Source organism: Palaemon carinicauda, chromosome 3, assembly GCF_036898095.1.
Source record: "Palaemon carinicauda isolate YSFRI2023 chromosome 3, ASM3689809v2, whole genome shotgun sequence".
In the NCBI taxonomy this organism is placed as follows: domain Eukaryota; kingdom Metazoa; phylum Arthropoda; class Malacostraca; order Decapoda; family Palaemonidae; genus Palaemon; species Palaemon carinicauda.
Window position 1 is genome coordinate 21,661,814 of NC_090727.1, and position 15,919 is coordinate 21,677,732.

The following is a 15,919-nucleotide window of genomic DNA, read 5'->3' on the forward strand; positions in this document are numbered from 1 at the left end:
AACAATCTGATTCGAACCGTTTGCATGATATTACAAAATACTCCCCTGAGTCATTTTCGAAATTCAAAGTTAATTTCAAGGTATGTTCATGTAGCTTAAGAGAAAATGAGGAATAATACTATTACTAGCCAAAGCCCTACCATTTCACACACTCACATACTAGCCCTCACACTTCCTAGCCCTACTAGCCATTTCACACCAAAGACCTCCAAGCCATTTCACACCAGTGTCTTTCTAGTCACTTCACACAAAAGCCCTTCTAACTATTTCACACAAAAGCCCTCCTAGCCATTTCACACCAAAGCCTTCCTTGCCATTTCGCACCAAAGTCTTCCTTGCCATTTCACACCAAAACTTCCCTAGCCATTTCACACCAAAGCCCTCCTAGCCATTTCATACCAGAGCCCTCCTGGCCATTTCACACCATAGCCTTCCTAGCCACTTCACACCAAAGCTCTCATTACCATTCCACACCAGTGTCTTTCTAGCAATTTCACACTAACGCCCTCTTAGCCATTTCACACCAAAGTTCTCCTAGCCATTTCACACCAAAGCCCTCCTTATCATCTCGTCTGCCAATGATCACCTAAATCTATTTACTATTCGGTATTATCCAGCAATGTTCAAGTTCTACTTTGATTCTTAGTATTTAAATCTATACGAATCAACAAATCAGCCCTCCGACCTTCCAAAAAGCACAGAGTTTTAGAACTATCTTTCCTAAACTTAAATTTAAGCTTCTCTAACATTATCTAATTAAAATCTGAAAAATGTGAATAGTAACTCTTTCTTTTCCCTATATTATATACCTTTATATTCCATTCAAAGTATACTCCTAAAATCCTCTATAAACTACTCTAGTCACAGAGAGAGAGAGAGAGAGAGAGAGAGAGAGAGAGAGAGAAAGAGAGAGAGAGAGGAGAGAGAGAGAGAAGAGAGAGAGAGAGAGAGAGAGAGAGAGAGAGAGAGAGAGAGAGAGAGAGAGAGAGAGAGAGAGAGACTTAAGAATTTTAATATGGGGGCAAACGATGGACATTTCATCAAATACTAAATCTTACAAAATTAAGAATAAAAAGTATGCTAAATTTTTACACAAATTACAGACATTGAAATATATACTCTAGATTTTTAGATATAGGACCAATAGTGCATTTAAACTTTAAATGACTTCAAATTCATGTGTTAACTATTACCCTTTATGAAATTCAAAATGCAATGTGGGGGATCAACTATCCAAGGTATAATATTGAAACTTGAAAGAGTTTTGTGTTAAGAAACAAGCTTTTAGGACAGAAAGAAACATTGAAAGGCTAGACAAGAACACACCTTGAAATAAGCATTTAAAGCAGCTCAATTTAAATGCCCCAAAAATAAAGGAATTATGTATACTTAAACTTGAACCTCATTTCCCTCAACTGAAAATTTTGGCATCGGATAATTCAGTAATCTTATATAAACTTAATTCCTAATACAATAACACTACAGTTTAAAATTTTCCCAACTAATTTACGAATATGTCCCTATTTCCCGAACTTTAACAAGAATATAAATTACAAACTAAAACTATTTTGATATCCATAAAGTTTTTTCAAATCTTACTATAAATACTTAATTCTTGAAAGTAAAAATTGACAAATAAATTTAGGAAAACCTGGTTTCTAGGATCTCATGATTTGAATGGCCACTGGATTAAATAAATAAATACTGAAGATATCACTAGACTAAAATTTAACTGAAATAGCCCAGTCTCTAAATGAAATAGCCCAGCCTCTATCTGAAATAGCCCAGCCTCTATCTGAAATAGACCACCTACCTGCAATAACTCCTACCTGAAATAGCCCAGCCTTTTTTATGAAATAGCCCAGCCCCTTACCTGCAATAGCCCAGCCTCTACCTGAAATGCTTCTTGAAATAGCCCAGCCTCTACATGAAATAACTCCTACCTGAAATGACCCAGCCTCTACATGAAACTGCTCAGTCCCTACCTGAAATAGCCCAGCATCTACCTGCAATAGCCCAGCCCCTACCTGAAATAGCCCAGCCCCTACCTGAAATATGCTTCTTGAAATAGCCCAGCCTCTACATGAAATAACTCCTACCTGAAATGGCCCAGCCTCTACATGAAACCGCTCAGTCCCTACCTGAAATAGCTCAGCATCTACCTGCAATAGCGCACCCTCTACATGAAAGAACTCACACCTGAAATAACTGCTACTTGGCATAACCCAGTCTCTACCTGAAAAAACTTCTACCTCAAAGAACTCCTACCACAAAGAATTCCTACCTCAAAGAACTCCTACCTCAAAGAACTCCTACCTCAAAGAACCCAGCATCTATCTGAAATAGCCTGCCCTCTACTGAAAGAACTCCTACCTGAAATGACTGCTACTTGAAATAGCTCACCTTCTACCTGAAAGAATGTCTAAATAACTCCTTCCTGAATTAACTCCTATTTGAAGAAGCCCACCCCCTCCCTGAAATATCTTCTATCAGGACTACCAGAAATTTCATAACTAGGATTTCAATATTAAGATTTTTTCAGAGACGATACCTGGTTGATGAGAATAAGATATAATTTACCTCTAAAAGACTTTAGGTTTGCTTACGCAAGATTTCAATCTTAGTTATTGACATGAATTTACCTAAATTGATTTTTAACTAAATTTTAGTCCTCAACTATTCATTAAAGCAATTTCGAATGGGAATTTAATGTATAAAAACTAAATTCATGAAACTAAAAATGAAAGAATGTAGGTGAATTAGCAAGCTAGCAATATAACTTAGCACACCGTCCAAGACTTGAAAGGATGATGCACATTAAGGACTATTCTGGATTAGTCCTGTGGGATCGGGACTCTCCTATTAAAGTCCTTCAGTGGAAGGAGAGAAAGTGGAACTTCTAGAACACCATGTTGGGCCATTGGACTTTGAGTGATTTAAAGGGTTTGAAGCATCCTAGGAGAAGGCCACATTAACCTGAAAGTAAAAAAAAAGTGTTAATAGGGACTCTCAGTAAATTGGTAATCAAGATTTATAAAGTACAAATTTAGTACAGTTTTAAGTAATTTTTTAAGAAATAATATATTTCTAATAAATCACTTAAATCAAAAACAAATTAGGATATCTTAATGCCCCCAAAAGTAGGATATTTTAATCCCAAAAAGTAGGATATTTCAAGTGACAAAGGTAAGATATTTTAAGCTACAAAACTAGGATATTTCAAGTCCCAAAGGGGAAATATTTAAACCCTCCAAAATTAAGATATTTTAAGCCCTCAAAATTAATATATTTCATGCCACCAAAAGTAGGACATTTTAAGACTACTAAAACAATATATTTAAAGACGCAAAAGTAAAATACTTGAAGCCTCCAAAACTAAGAAATTTTAAGCCTCAAAAAAGATATTTTAGCCCCCTAAAATGAGATATTTTAAGCCCACAAAATAAAACATTTTAAGCCGCAAAAAATATATATTTTAAGCCACCTAGAACAAGATATTTTAAGCCCCAAAACTATTAAGATAATTTAAGCCACAAGCAATTATGATATTCCAAAGACCCAAAACTTGTGATATTTCAAGATAAATTAGAATATTTCAGGACCAAAAAAGAAAAAAAAAAAAGTATATTATAAGTACTAATAATAAGACGTGCTAGAGTTCCTATATCAAGTTTTCAACATTGAATTCATATAGATACAAGTAGAAAGACCTTTGCTAAATAAATTAAACTAGGTTGAATTAACACCTACAGTACACCACTGATATCACTAATCACCTACTATAATAGTTTAACTTTTTAAATGATTTACAGTCTCACATACTAGCGTGTGAACTTTTGCCAAAAATATGTTGATTTACGTTTTTTCATATTAATCCTTTTACCCCCAAAGGACATAATGGTACGTTTCACAAAACCCATCCCTTTACCCCCATGGACGTACCGGTACGTCCTTGCAAAAAACTGCTATCTATATTTTCATTTGCATATTTTTTATAATTTTTTTCAGAAACTTCAGGCATTTTCCAAGAGAATGAGACCAACCTGACCTCTCTATAACAAAAATTGTGAAGTTCACAGACACACAGTCAAATAAATGAATAAATAAACCGACTCGATTTTACTGTATTACCTCCTTGGCGTAGGTAATAAGTGAGCCAAAAGCTTACCCATACAAATGACATGGGTTTGTATTCAAGTAGGAACAAACTGATATCATAATTGCAATTATATCAATGCCTTACCGTCACATGCTCAGAATCCAGACGGCAAAAAGACTTGGGTACACTAGGATGTCGCCTACGCCTCATTTTTCATTTCCTTTACATGTGCAAGGGAGGGGTTAAGGGGCAGCCCAAGCCCAGGTCTCCGGGGACCAAAATCCAGGTCTCGGGTTGGAGTCGTTAGGAATTCTATTCTTCCGAATTTTCAATTCCAGCTGATCTGCCTGGAATAAAATATCAGATTAGGGGCATTTCAATCTCTTGCCAACTCAAAAGGGTCATACAGTACTCTTACTAATTAATCAACATATACAAAATCTATTAACCGTTCTATTTAATGGTCTACAAAATATCTGCTACTGTGCTGCACTTCAAGATAAATGTAAGTAATCTTTCTCTAATATTAAAACTATATTACAAAATATCATTTGATGATAACTCTCAATAAGTTCTACTTGAGACTAGAACATCTGTATTATCTAATTTCCTTAAATATTTGATTGATTTTTACATGTGGGTTATCTCAAGTCTTTTTTCATATATGAATATTCAAACCCTACAATTGGATACAACTTGTGCCAGGCAATGGTTGCTGATGACTCAGTAGGTAGACCTATAGGCTCCCTAAATCTCCCATCCTTAGCTCACAAGGATGGTGAAGTTACAGACACTACAAGAAACTATTGAGCTTGAGCGAGTTTCGAACCCCAGTCCAACAGATAGTTAGGCAGGGATGTTTCCAATAAGCTACTTCAATCTAAAATGCTACCTTTAGAATCCTATTAAGAAAACAATTAGAATGAAAATGTTATGTCGAGGGGAAGGCAGAAGAGATGAGAAGTAACTGCTATTATTCTGAGATTGTCATACAGATCATAATCTAATACAAGCATGAGAGCCTTTGATTAAGAGTTCATCTTTGCGAATATGGCCCCGATTACTTTCTCGAACATTCACTATTATTATTATTATTATTATCATTATTATTAATATTACTATTATTATTATTATTACTATTATTATCATCATTAATTATTAATTACCATTATTATTATCATTATCATCATTATAACTATTATCATTATTATTATTATTATTTTCATTATTATCATTATTATTATCATTATTATTATTATTATTATAATTATTATTATTATTACTTGCTAAACTACAATACTATTTAGAAACTCAGAGTGCTATAAGGACAAGGGGTCCACAGTGAAAATATCCCAGTAAGGAAACAAAAACACGGATAGAATAGTGTCCCCGAGTGTACCCTAAGACAGAGAAGTCTCACCCCAGACAGTGGAATACCATGGTACAGAGGCTATGGCACTACCAAAGAATTGAATTGAATATGGGATTTAGGCATTAAGCCAAGCACTGGGGCATCAAAGGCCATTCAGCGCTATATAACAAAAATCATTCAATCATATCTGTACACTCACACCATTTAGTATCATTTTAACCTTTAATACAAATCGTAACACTTTCATACAATAAAATCTAGATGTGAAATAAATAGCGATTAAAAGGGTAAAATAAATAAATAAATTAATAAAATCAATTATAGCTCGTAATATAACCCAATACTTTGTATAAATTTTCTCAAGTTCAGGGTATTACAGTTTTCCCCCAGTATATCTCTTAACGGTTTGTCCTGGAGTAAATGTGTCCTCCTCTGGAGATTAAAAACAGGACAATCGACTAAAATATGTTTAACATCCATTGTCACTTGACAGGTATTACAAAGAGGGGCCTGTCTCCCTTCCCCACTCTTCATTAAATAATTGTGCGTTGCATGTGTATGGCCAATACGCAGCCTAGTTAAAATAATTGTATCCCTTCTACTTGTAGAATTACAACATGACCATTTATCCACCAATGGGTGGATTTGTTTCAATTTTGTATTGGTGGTCAGTTCAGACCATCGAGCTTGCCACTTATTTTTACAGTAAAGATGAATCTCACTTTTAAGATCTTTGTAAGGAATACTCAAGGGGGATGGATTACTTAGCCCTGAAGCTTCCTTTGCTGCCTTATCAACTTGTTCATTCCCATCCACCCCAACATGGGCAGGGACCCAACAGAAGTGAACACTGATACTCTTCCTAGATTGCAGAAGTACTAACCAGTCCTGCACCTCTTGTACTAGATGATGGCCTGGCATAATTTGTTTTAACGAGAGTAAAACACTATTGGAATCCGTAAAAATTGTATAAAAACTATTTTGGTTGCCATTTTTAAAAATATGTTGGACTGCGAGAATTATTGCGTACAACTCAGCAGTAAAAATTGAACAAGAGGATGGGAGTTTCCTTCTAATAACAATATCCCCCACCACAGCTGCACTTCCAACTCCTGCAGCCGATTTGGAGCCATCTGTAAAAACATGTTTCCCATGATGTTGAGCAGCATGATTTAAAAACTCACTTTTCATTACCCTACTAGGTAAGGTATTTTTCCCTCCTGCCGTAAAACATACTTTAACAGGTGGATTACACCAAGGAGGAGACTTGGGATATCCTACCTCTGCTATCTGTGCTGTTAACAAGCCTACTTCTCTAGCATCATTTTTCAGCTGTACTTCCAAAGGCTTAGGCACTCTAGATCTGTTAGGAGCCCGATCTAAAGGCGCCCTAACATATTTACAGTTAGGATTGTTTCTCACAGCAAGGGACCTAGCTAAAAACCTCAAACTCAACTCCTCTCTGCGAATGGAAAGGGGAGGTATGCCAGAATCAACATAGAGACTGTCAATGGGAGATGTTCTGTAAGCACCTGTGCAGATGCGAAGCCCAGCATTGTGAACAATATCAAGTTTTCCAAGTAAAGTCTTTGTAGCTGACCCATATATTTGGCATGCATAGTCTAACTTGCTCAGACACAAAGATGTATAAATTCTAAGCAAAGTTGTTCTATCAGCACCCCAATCAAAATGCGATATCACTTTCAGAATGTTCAGTGACTTCTTAACCCTGATAGATAGGTCATTTATATGGGGACCAAATGTCATTTTCTTGTCGAAAATGACTCCAAGAAACTTGACACTATCCTCATATGGCAAAATACAATCATTTAAGAAAAGGGTGGGGATCTCTTCCCTTTTACGAGTACGAGTAAAGCGAATGGCTTTGGTCTTCTGAGGAGAAAACATGAATCCGCGAGAATTTGCCCATGCGGAAGCAGCATTTATTGCAATTTGAAGATTTTGGCATGCTTGTAGTGCAGATGATCCACTACAATAAATTGCAAAGTCATCGACAAATAGTGATCCTTGTATGCCAGGAGGTATGTGACTAATGAGACTATTAATAGCAACAGCAAACAAGGTCACACTCAATACGCTGCCTTGGGGGACACCTTCTTCTTGCATGTAGGATGAAGATAGTTCTGACCCTACTCTCACTTTAATGGAGCGGTTTGATAAAAATTCTTCAATAAAAGAGAACATATGTCCTCCTATACCCCACGAGGCCAATTGCTTTAAAATACCACCCCTCCAGGTGGTGTCATATGCCTTTTCAAGGTCAAAAAAGACACCCACCACCTGGTTTTGGTTAGAAAAAGCATTTGAAATTTCCCTTGATAACATCAGCAAAGGGTCTAGAGTACTTCGGTTCTTCCTAAAACCAAACTGTCTGTTAGATAAAAGATTTTTTGATTCTAGATACCACACAAGTCTGTTGTTGATCATTCTCTCAAATAGTTTGCATATGCAACTGGTCAAGGATATGGGCCTATAACTAGATGGCAGTTCTGGGTCTTTACCAGACTTGTGGCCTGGAATTACAATTGAAGTATGCCAGGAATCAGGAGATGTATGGGAAGCCCATAGACCATTAAAGGTTTCTAATAAAAATTCCTTGGTATCCACTGGAAGATGTGATATCATTTCATACCGGATGCCATCCTCACCTGGGGCAGTTAAAGAAGAGCTGGAGATAGCATTTTGCATCTCCTCCATACTAAAAGGCAGGTTAAAAGCTTCAGTATTTGAAGAAGCAGGAGGAACAACAGATGTTGATGCTCTAATTTGTTGAAATGCTGGGGAATAGTTGTCAGCACTTGATACATGAGCAAAGTGCTTAGCAAGAACCTCTGCTACATCTTTGGGGTCAGATATATATCTATTATTTTCCCTTAATATTGGTAGAGGCTTAGGGACGAATTTACCTTGAAGTTTTCTAATCTTGTCCCATATTTCCTTTGAAGGAGTTTTGGTATTAATATTAGATATATATTTCTTCCAAGATGCTCTCTTTGCTTTTTTAAAAATTCTTTTTTGTTTGGCACAGGCTCTGAGATATGCTATTCTATCTGCTAAATAGTTTGTCCTCAAGTATCTTCTGAAGCAAGTTCGGGTCACTTTTCTTGCGTTGGCACATTCTTTACTCCACCAAGGAACTACAGAGCGATGAGGTAAACCGCATGTTTTAGGTATAAACTTGCTAGCATTATCATCAATAATATTTTCAAGATGTTGATAGGCATGCACTGGAGATGTAAATTCATCATATTCTTTATCAGTGTGTGAACAGTTTTCATAAGCTGCCCAGTCTGCCTCATCTATCTTCCATTTTGGTGGACACTGAGAAGGAAGATTATGGACATAATTTAACATTATTGGCCAATGGTCACTGCCATGTAGGTGTTCATTTACTGACCAAAGGTAGTCCAATCGAATGGATGAGGAACAGATTGACAAATCAATGGCTGATGTAGAGTTGTGGAATACATCATACCTAGTTGGAGAACCATCATTCATTAGTATTACATCATTGTTGTCGATTAATTCTTCAACAAGATTACCCCATCTATCGCACACATTTCCACCCCATAAAGTATGCTTTGCATTAAAATCACCCATTAAAATAAAAGGGGCAGGAAGCTGATTGATCAAGTCTTGGAGGTCAGAAAGTCTAAGCCTTCTTGGATTACCAGCATGATCTAAGAGGAAAAGTTCTAAGGATGGTTCAATATATAGCGAGCATAAAGTAATTTTTTTCCCGATATGAGTTCTAACTGCACATGCCTGTAGTGGTGTATTGAGTGGGATTGTTTCAAATTTTACAGATTTGTGAATAATAAAACCTGTACCACCTTGAGCTCTTGCAGCTTGCAAAGGAGGGGATCTACAAAGATGATAATTGAGTCCAGGATTAAATGGTTTGTCACCGATCTTGGTTTCCTGTAGGCAAATTACCTTCGTGTCCGAGTCCCTGGTTAAAGTTTTTATTTGCTCAATGCTAGTACTTAGACCTCTGCAATTCCACTGGATGATAGACATTATCTTTTGTTATTATTTTTCTTTGTCTCATTTGTCTTTTGGGACTTTTCAGATGAAGCCATGTAAGGCCTGGAGATGGAAGGCTTTACTAGGCCACATCTCTTCTTTTCTTTCTTTCTAGGATCTTTATAAGAGTCAACCTTAGGATCATGAGCAGTAGGGCACTTACCTGACTTAGATGAAGGTGAGGATGATGGGGACCTTTTCCTCTTTGGAAGATCTTGTTTTCCAATCTCCATCAAATCAGGTAGAGATTCTGCCTGAGACAATACATTTAAGGTGGTGGAAGCCACATTGGCTTCCTTGGAGGATTGTGCTAGAACTTCAACAGTTCGAGCACTTAACCCAGAAGGCTGGGCTACTACCTCTAGGGGAGATGCTCCTATCGGTGACAATACTTTTGGTGTGTTGGACACCATATTGACCTCTTTGGAGGTTTGTGCTCTGGCTTTTATAGCCTGAGCACTTGACCCAGATGGCTGGGCTACTACCACTAAGGGAGATGCACCTGACGGGCCAGGTGCTGCCACTGGTCCCCCTGTGGTAGTAAGGGGTAGTGGATTATAATCTTTTGTTGGCATCTTAACCGCGCGAGCAAAATTAAGTTGCCGATTGAGTAAATGCTTTGCATAACCTACACTTATATGTTCAGCATTTGCTTTCAAGATTGCAGCTTCTTCATTCTTGTATTCTCTACATCTTTTATCATTTGGTTTATGATTATCTTTACAGTTTGCACAGGTTGTATCTCTGTTGCATTGGCCATGTTCTAACAAAGAACAGTTAATACAGATCTTCGTATTATTGCAGTACCGGGAAGGGTGACCGTACTTGAAACAATTGAAGCATTGTAAAGGCCTAGGTTTATATTCTCGAACACGTACTCTTTCATTCTCAATAATTATATGATCTGGTATAACAGGGGTTTCAAATGTTAAAACTACCATGCTTGTTTGAGGGATCTTACTTACTTTCCAAACATTAGCAGGGCACATGTCCAGAATTTCTGGTTCTGAGAATTCATATAGATCTTTATCAAAAACTACTCCTTTACCATAGCTGAAGCTCATATGTGGTTTAATATCCTTAATAGGATCAATTTCTGCAATCTTCATGCCACAAAGCATGTGAGCTTGAGTATCTGATTTTGCATTAATCAAAACAGATTGCTTACCGTATCTACTAATATCCTTACTTTTAATTAATCCAACTTTTTTTTGTATAAATTTACTAATCTTATAATAGTTATAATTTTCTATCTTTCCAGATGCAATTATCCATGTTGGGGGCTTGGGGGTTCTTACTTCTGGAAGTCTATGCTCTATTTCTTTTTCCATCCATTCTTCTGGTTTATATACCTCTAGGTGTCTTGGTGCTTTATCACATAAAGCCCCAGAAATCAAACAATTGTCAATTTTTATGCTATCTAAATTTTTATTTGCTTCTAAAGCAATCTCAAAACTTGAAAATGATACCCAAGCTTCCCAAAAGCCTTTACTACCATTAAGCTCCATTAAAATTTCTTTGATTGCTCCAAATCTACAGAAGGCTTCATGAATTATGTCATAGCTACAACCAATTGGTATGTTTTTTAAATGGAGAATTTTCAGATTTTTTGTTGGATCTGGTAATGAGCCAGAACCAGAGAGTAAAGTATTACGGTTATTACAAGCATCATTTTCCACCAGTGCCGATAAATTGTCTTTAACAACACTGGTCAAAGTATTGTTGGAGGAATCCTTTTTATTGCCGAGGTTGTCAACAGAGCTTTCCCTATTTAAACAAGCATAAGTCGTCAACGGTGTCTGGGGTTCGCCATTTGATCCAGGGGTACGGGGAATATTAAGTTTACTCATTAATTATTTTTTCAGGGGGAGGGAAGGGGTCATAATAACAATGAAAAAAAAACAATGGAAAAAAATATAGTTTAAGGGAGAGAAAAAATTAAGACTGTCTGAAATTCCAAAGAAGACACAGTTAGCCTTTCCTGGAATTAATTTCTCCACCAATGACACCTGTGAAAGCTGCTTACCAAATGTCCACTCCCTACCCTACCACAAAGGGATGGTACCACTATGATTAGAGTGGCTCAAGTGTATGCCAAACCCGCTTGATGGGACTGAGAGCATTTCATGAATACAATCATCCCCACTCTAATCATAGTGGCAGGCAAACCGGACAGAATGCCGAGAGTCCTATCTCTATAAAATCGCCAACCCCTGGAATCCGAAGGCCAAATTTCCTAAGAGATAGTTCCGCGTGCCAGTATGGGAATACTGACACTCCTAGGTGTCCAAACATTTTCGGGCAGTTGGCAAGACCACCACAGCTCCCACAATTGATTTTGAAATAAAAACCGATCATGGATACAATGTCCCCTCTAAAAAACCTGGACAGTGAAATGGGTAAAAGAGTTTTGACAGCAAGGTTGGAGACAGCTGATAATTATGAAGGAGGAATAAGCAATAAGAGGTAATAGAAAAAGAATGAGAGAAATTTAGAGTCAAACTGAGGAAAAGAAATTCCCCAGTTCGAGAGCCCTCTTGCCCGTCACAAGCCTTCAGCACGGGAATGATATGCCGTGCTGAAGCCCAATGACTTCATCAAGGCATTCTCTCGTTAAGAGGGCACTACCAAAGAGATGGGAACATTGTTTTGATTTTGGAATGTTCTTCCCCTAGAATAGGTGCTTACCATAGCATAAGTCTCTTCTACCCTTACCATGAGGAAAGTAGACAATGAACAATTAAAGTGCAGAAGTTAACCCCTTGAGTGAAGCATTTTTCAGCTATCATAGTGTTGTCAGGTGTATAAGGAAAGAGGAAAATGTGTATAGAATAGGCCAAACTATTTGGTGTATGTGTAGGCAAAGAAAAAATGAGCCATAACCAGAAAGGGATCCAGGGAAAGTACCCAATAACTCTCTGGCGGCAGTATCTCACCAAACCGTTTTTAGCATTGTCAGAATTTTCTCAATCTTGAATTGGTGAAATCACTTGAGCAAACTTTTCCAAAGAAAATATCTTTCCTGATTACGTTATGTCATCAAGTGTATTAAACTAAACTAAGATCAAAGTCTACATTAAGACTTTTGAGAAAATATTTCTCTCATTCACCTAATAAAGGGATTTTGACGAAGGAAAAATCTATTTCTGGGCGAGGAACCAGTGTCGCTCCGTGAAATGCTCCTTATAGCACCATTTCTAAGGTATAAATACTGCTAAATATACCAAAGAAAAAAGATGCATGGAATGCCAGGAATACTGTAAACCCAGGTCGATCACTCTAATTGAGTGTCGGTATAGTAACTGGGGCGTGTTGGAACCCCGACCATAGGTCCCTCACCAGTTAGACCTCTCCTTCTTCGATGTCCCCTGGAACTACGAGGTGCCGTTCTACATCCGACTACTGTACTGCCCTCTACTACTACTACCCTCCCCCCACCCCTACCCTTCCCCACGCTCCCTCCTTCATTCCTCCTAGCACCCAAAGCTTGGACCAGCCTAGGGTAAGGGAAACAGAGAGGGGTGGGTTCACTGGGCGACACAGGTTCCTCGCCCAGAAATAGATTTTTCCTTCGTCAAAATCCCTTTTCTGGGCTTGACCTGTGTCGCTCCCTGAAATAATAACAGAGAATTGGTCCTAATGCCTGGGAATACACATAAAAGTAAGGAACTGAAATAAAAATAAAATACGGAATTAAGAGAGTTTAATAACAAATCATAAACTACCAATTCTTAAAGTACAAAACTCAGATATCGACCAAAAATTAACAGCCAGACATTCTGGGGAAACTCAACAAAAAAAACTATGAGATAACTAATGATAACAAACAAAGACATAAATACACTATATACATCATAACCAAAGGGTAGGGTGCAAACCAAATGAATGACAAAGGTACGGCCCATGAGAGTAGGCAAGGCAGGCGATGGCCCGCTCCTTATAAGGAGACAAGGCACTAAAAGAAAAAGGAATAAGAAGAAAGAACCTAATTATAATGGTTCCACTATATCCGGAGGAACTACGTTCCCTGCTGCCACTGTTGTAAATTTAAGGGCCTCCAAAGATTTCAAATAGTGGTGCCTAAAGACCGTTGGTGACTTCCAACCTGTGTATCATTTTAATTCTTCAAAATTTATGTGATGGAAATAATTAACTGAGGTCGCCACCCGGATATCATGGGCATGTGGTACTGAATGAGGATTAGCTTGCTTAATAAAGTAAAGGATCTGCTGCCTAATCCCTTTCAGGGAAATAGTTCCTCCATGTTCTCAAACAAACAGAGCGCTTGAAGACGTATTAGGAGTTCTATTTAAGTAAGCTTTCAGAGTGTTAACAGGGCACAGGGAGAGATCCTGAGAGAGTGGAACAATCTTCCACAGGGTCCATCTATTCTGGGGATCCTCATTCATTGCTAAGAAAAGTCTATCTGGAGAGAGCAAGACCTCGCCAGAAGAAAGAAAGTCAATGTGACGACCCGGCTCTCTAGATAATGCCGAGAGTTCAGATATCCTGGCTCCTAAAGCTAAACTAACCAAGAATAACGTTTTCCTTAGAATCGTTATGTAGGAGCATGAGTCACTATCAGTGTCAGAGGCTAATTTAAGGACATCATTTAGAAACCAAGAAACCGCGTGTGGACGGGTTGCCGGTTTTAGTATAGCTCAAGCTTTGGGGATAGATGAGAAATATGAATCCGTAGGGTCAATATTGAACCCGAATTGAAATATTTTCTTTAAGGCTGACTTAATCATGGTAATAGTACTAATTAGTAGCCCCCCTTCAAACAAAGTTCTGAAAAAGGTAACTGCCAGATTGGCAGTCATTGTCTGAACATCCGAGTCCTTCATAAACTTGGCTAACTTCTTAACAGCAGAATCATATTGCCGAAGGGTGGAATCCCTCTTATCCGATTCCAGGAACAATGGGTTAAGGAGATTGATATCAGCATCCTTCATAGCCGCAAATTTCATGAAGTCCATAAAGTTAGGGCACTCAGTATTCTTGAGGAAGCTGACACATTGCAAGTTTGTACTTTTTACATTAACATCGGGTTGAGGATCCGGCAAGGACGGAGACCCAATTCCACCAAGAGGGGAAACCAATTGATTTTTGGCCAGTTGGGAGCCACTAGAGCAGTCTGTCCTTGGAAAGTCCTGAGCCTGTCCAGATCTTTCATCAGCATGTTTATAGGAGGAAACAGGTAGATCCTCTGACAGGTGTTCCAGTCGAGGGACATGGCATCCGTGGCAAAGGTCAGAGGGTCCAGGTTGGGGGCTACATAACATTGGAGTTTGTGGTTCGAGTCTGTGGCGAATAGATCCACTTGAAGATTCGGAACCAGCTGGCAAATCCAACGGAATAACGCTTGGTCCAGGGACCATTCTGAGTCCAGGGGGGTCGTCCGTGAAAGTGCATCGGCCACTACGTTCCTTACGCCCGCCAGGTGAACTGCTGACAAATTCCAATGGTTCCTTGTTGCCAAGGAAAAAATGGCAATCATCATTTGATTGATGTGACCAAACTTGGAACCTCCCCTGTTGATGCACTGAACTATCACTGCGCTGTCTAGAACTAATCTGATATGTTGATTCTTTGACGGGGAGAGTCGTTTTAGAGTCAAGAATACTGCCATGGCCTCTAGAATATTGATGTGCATCTAACGAAAGGTCATCGACCACAAACCTTGGACCTTCTTGAATGGGGAATAACCCCCTCAACCGCTTAGGGAGGCATCCGTATGGAGTACTAATGCCGTTACCGACTTCGCCAAGTTTCTGACTTTCGTCCATGGGTGAAGTCTTTTCCTTAGAATAGATGGAATCCTTGAAACCTTGCCCCGACTTTTGTTGTTTGCCTTGGATCGCCAAACGCGATTGATGTCCTTCAATTTGGCTTTCAGTAGAACGTCTGTTACAGAAGCAAACTGGAGTGAATCTAAGACCCTTTCTTGGTTTTTCAGAGATGTAAATTTGGCCTTGAGAAATCTTCTCATGCTCTTTGCTATCCATTTCCTCTTTTGTGGGGGAATCGACAGTTTGTGGGTGGTCAGGTCCCATTGGAGACCTAACCACTGGAAACACGATGCCGGAATCAGGCGGGACTTTTTGAAATTCACTCGGAACCCTAAGTGTTCCAAAAACTTTATGACTTTGTCCGTCGCCTTGTGACATTCCCTGTTGCTGTTGGCCCAAATAAGCCAATCGTCTAGATAGGCCACTAACTGTATTCTCTGAGTTCTCAGCTCTTGGACCACTGCTTCCGCTAACTTCGTGAATATCCTGGGAGCGATTTGAGACCGAACGGCATCACCCTGAAGGCGCATGCTCGTTTGCCAAGCTTGAAGCCCAGAAAGGGACGAAAATGTCGTGCTATTGGAACAGGATAATAAGCGTCTGTAAGAT

The 15,919-nt window shown here is 38.6% G+C and overlaps 1 long non-coding RNA gene across 2 annotated transcripts in view; it reads right to left on the bottom strand.

Moving 5' to 3' along the window:
- Positions 1 to 939: 939 nt before the first annotated feature.
- Positions 940 to 15,919, bottom strand: part of LOC137638215 (uncharacterized) — a 44,177-nt gene continuing 29,197 nt past the window's right edge. Inside the window, exons 5-7 of one of the 2 annotated variants that reach the window (XR_011043890.1) lie at positions 4,244 to 4,446; positions 2,049 to 2,976; positions 940 to 1,894 (exon numbers count right to left, since the gene is read on the bottom strand). This is a non-coding gene — a long non-coding RNA (uncharacterized lncRNA). Of the gene's footprint in view, positions 1,895 to 2,028; positions 2,977 to 4,243; positions 4,447 to 15,919 lie in introns of those variants that run through there. The other variant, XR_011043889.1, reaches the window with a different exon arrangement.